Raw genomic sequence first — 4185 nt, 5'->3', positions numbered from 1 at the left:
GAGAGTTTTGTTGTTGTTTTGGTTTTTTTGCCACTCGCCTGTGAACTTCAACCGCCTGAAGTTCCGCCTCGACGGTTGTCGCAACAACCAGATGGCGTACAGCTATTTACATATATATGCTGTCATAGAAATGTAGTGACACATTAGCTTTGAATAATTATATTAATTATTGTTTAATTTAGTTTACAATTATTATTGTTTTCATTGTAGCAGTCGTCGTCTGCTCTGCTGTTCGTACACCTGTAGGCTGTGTGACATCACTAAATTTAAAGGTTGTCCGATAAACTTGATATTAAAACTTATCTCGGGGACAATGTTGTTCTGTTGTTTGTTTTTTGGGTGGTTTTGTTGTTGTTGTTGTTTTTGTTTTTTTTGCGAGAGCAATACACCCAATCATCTCTCTCGCTGCCTTACCTTTCCCAAACATCTACAGAAACAGATGGCCCCCGACACAGGTAACTAGTGTATATTTGGGGTGTGACAATGATGGTTTGACCAGCAACTCTCACTTGGACGGTGGCAGACAACTATGAGAACTGGCCGGCCGGAAGCAGAGAGAGAGAGTGAGATAATAACAAGATGAGGATGATGCCATGTGACTTCTGGGGGCGGAGTCGTGGAGCCAGCCGTTAGCTGAAGGTTAACTGGAATAAGATGACATTTCAGCAAACAGCTTGAGTGTTCCCTTATCTAGCCAGTCACCCTGGAAACGCCCGACCGAAACCAGACGAGTATCCTGTGTGTACTAAAATATCTCTAAATAACGGGAAATCGCTGGTAATTGTGGGTAATGAGGCTAGGAGACTGCGAGAATGTCTGTTGTGTAGAAATGAGTGAAATACACAGGAATCTGTTTTCATCTTTGTGTTGTGTAAACACACAAACACAACCCCAGCAGCCTCAGCCCGGCGTGGGATGACGTTATCGTATCACACGTACAGGATGTCGGGCCCTTTCAGGTTATCAGCAGCTCGCCCGCCGTTGGCCTTGTTTCCACTTCTCGCCCTCGTCTCGTACGGCGCTCGGCCTCGCCTCGTGGCGGCCCCAACGTTCGTCTGCTGCCGGCGGTTGTGCTGCAGCCACTCACCGCGGCGACGAAGCGCCCCAACGATCGCCAGCAGCGCCCCCGCGCCGACAAAGGGGGGGGAAAGGGGAGTGTACCGCGTAATCCTTGGCCCCCGCGTGAGGGCGGTGGGTGGCGGGGTGGTGCGCCGCGCTCGCCGTGGCCAGGCCGCCAGGGGGGTGGTCGGGGTGGGAGATGGGAGGCGAAGGGGTGGGTGTAGGCGGGTGGGGAAGGGTGGCTGACGGAGGAGGGATTAAAGCCTTGCGCGCAGGATGAAGGGCGGTAGGGAGCGGTCTGTGGATCTCGCTCGCTCGGCTCCTACACACACACGCACACATTACCCACACACGCTCGCGCGCGCGAGTATGCAAACAGCCGCTAGTCAGTGAGTGGTATGGCTGGCAAGCCCACGTAACGACAGGCAGCTGTTGTCAGGCCTTGAGCTTGGAAGTTCAAAGAGCTGAAGTCGGTATGTAACTGTATGTATGTGTGTACGTGTGTACGTGTGTACGTCACTGTAAGCCGCCATTTGCAAGTAAAATAATAAATAAACAATAAAATTTTACTCGCTTTTTACTTACAGTAGCATAATGAAACTGTATATTTCAAAATAATAGTTTGGGAGATATAAAAGGAAATTAGATGAAGGTCTGAGTCAAATGGAAAGCGGAGATGGCCTACTTCCGGTGGAAACATCATGACGTCATATCCACTTTGGGTGGTTGGCCCCAGAACTTGTCACCCACTTCTCTCGCTAGTAACCCTGAGAAGGATCCTGGTTCTTTCCAGAAAGGAACGAAGAATCTGTGGTTTTTAAATAACAACTGTAAGAAAACTGTTATCTTCTGTAGTTTTTAAATACAATGCAGCAGAAATAAAGAACAAGAGTGTAGACTACAATTCTGTTGTATACGGAGCTGACAAAACTTTCAGGTTTTCTCAAAAAACATTAGAACACGAGCAAGACAGTCTGATGGAATAAATGTTTTCGTTTTTGTATGCTGTCTGTATCACAAACAGTTTTACTAGTCCTCACGGGTCAAAGAGACGAAGAGAGGTAAACATCTCGCGACAGGACGAGAAGAAGGATGAGAAACGTGGGAGGTACATCAGTTTCTGGAGCAACTAACAATGAGCAACTAACAAAGCCTAACGTGCACAACATGTTTCTAAGATCACAAGAAGCAAAAGAAGCAAATTTAGAATTTTTTTTTTTTCAAACTTCACTTCCAAGTTTTTTAGGTGCGTTTCGTGTGTGTTTTAAGAATGTTGTAAACGTGGTTTTGTCTTCTAAATTTAGAAAAGCTTGGAACTGTGGAATATGATCGCCATTATTAAAATCAGCCTCAGAAAAGAGTTTTAATGTGTTTGCAAGCTTAAAAAATGGCACGTGCTGAAATTAAAGAAGCAGGAATTGTCCAGTGGCCGAGAGTTTAGCCAAGCGATGTCGAGAGTTTTATTGAGGATACAGCAATAACTGCTGACGAAAGCTCAGGCCGCCATCTCCATTTTTCATTTAACAATTGTAATTAAAGGATTCGAATGTTTGTTCATCGATCAAGTCATTTCGGAAATTTTCATCTATCAACTGTATTTCTACACATATTGTCGTTTACTTATAGTATTTCTGCAAAAGAATTTGAACCGTCAAGGGAGAGGTCGAGGCGTCTGACCTTAGTGGTCATCCTGTGGTCGTGTTGGCCTGTCAAGTCTTGTGTTTATCTGCTGGACTCAAGCTTATGACTTTAATTGCTGTGCTAGTCTTGAATGTCACGAGTAAACAATCCATTTAGTAGTTTTGCTGCCAGTGTGCATGAAAATTATCCTTTTACTTATTGTCCATGGAACCTCATCATTTTTACACCAGCGAGTGTTGATGGGAACGGAAATCCGCCTGAAACAGATTTATGTTGTTTGTTAAAAGTTCTCAAATTGTGCTGGCACTACCCTTAATTCCTTTATGCAAGACTGCTTTAACTAAGATTATTTTAACTAAGACTGTTTTAACTAAGACTGTTTTAACTAAGTATTTTAACTAAGACTGTTTTAAAGATGGCGTTCTGTTTGCGACATCTAGCTGTGGCATTTTCTTTCTGTCTCAAGTGACAGCGATTTATATTCTAAAACTGAAGTATCAGACTAAGGAGATTTCATGAAGTGGATATTTTACAGGAGAAGTGTTTTGAGTGTTTTGTCTGGAACTCACATTAGCAGGTGACACGGACTTGGCGCATGTGATGGTGTGGGTTAAGGCTCGTGTCTAAAGGTAGGTGGCGCCTGGAACTACAACCGCCATCTATCCCTCAATGTCCCTTGTGAGCCGTGCGCAAAGCTCCCAAGACCTGCACAAAGCTTGCAAACCCCAATGGCGGTACATTGCGGAGTGAGGACAGCCCTTACTCTCCTGGTGCAGCTAGGGTTGGCTGGGCTCTCAACTGCTTTTTAAACAGATCTTGTTTATATACGCATATACGTGTACTTGTATTAACACGCTTTCATTCTGTGACATGCATTCACTCACGTTTACTCCCAACATACGTGCTGATCTCACACACACACACTCACTTACACAACACATGCACTCATCTCACACGTTCACCTGCAAACACAGACCTCAACTCGCTCTCACGCCGTCGTTCATCCCCCCCTTCCACTCATACCCACCCAGACACTCTCTTTACGACACACAGAGCTCCCACTCATGCACACCCACACACTCTCTCTAGTGCACACACACACAGGGCTCCTACTCACAGCCACACGCCTACCGCCGAGCTGCCGTCACCAAGACGCAAGGCCAAAGGTCAGTGGCCCTCGTGACACGTCGATTTATGGCGCGCCGCTTGGCCGGGTGCGGGTTGTGGTGAGGGCCCTCAGCGACTGCCTGGGTGTGTGAGCCGGGCCCCGGGTTCTCCTCCACTGAAAGGCTTTTCTGTCCTGGCGGCGGTGGCACCCGGGGGCCTGTCACACTAACCACGATGAAGGGCTGCCGTGGCGAGTTGTCCTTCGCGTCGCTGGCTGGACACGTCGACCCGCCCTCGCCTGTCCCCTGCCAGAGGTAGAGCTTTGCGGGGTGCACGATAGAGGAGGGGCAGTGTGTGTGTGTTGCAGTGATGTGACGC

The 4185-nt window shown here is 47.1% G+C and overlaps 1 long non-coding RNA gene across 1 annotated transcript; it reads right to left on the bottom strand.

Annotated features, from left to right (window-relative positions):
* Positions 1 to 1634: 1634 nt before the first annotated feature.
* Positions 1635 to 3777, bottom strand: LOC112569269. Its single transcript, XR_003100357.1, has 3 exons — positions 3270 to 3777; positions 2737 to 2957; positions 1635 to 1867 (listed from the first exon to the last, which is right to left on the bottom strand). It is a non-coding gene; the product is annotated as an uncharacterized LOC112569269 (long non-coding RNA).
* Positions 3778 to 4185: the final 408 nt, after the last annotated feature.

Source organism: Pomacea canaliculata, linkage group LG1 (genome assembly GCF_003073045.1).
Source record: "Pomacea canaliculata isolate SZHN2017 linkage group LG1, ASM307304v1, whole genome shotgun sequence".
Classification (NCBI taxonomy): domain Eukaryota; kingdom Metazoa; phylum Mollusca; class Gastropoda; order Architaenioglossa; family Ampullariidae; genus Pomacea; species Pomacea canaliculata.
This window is presented reverse-complemented; position numbering and strand designations above follow the sequence as displayed.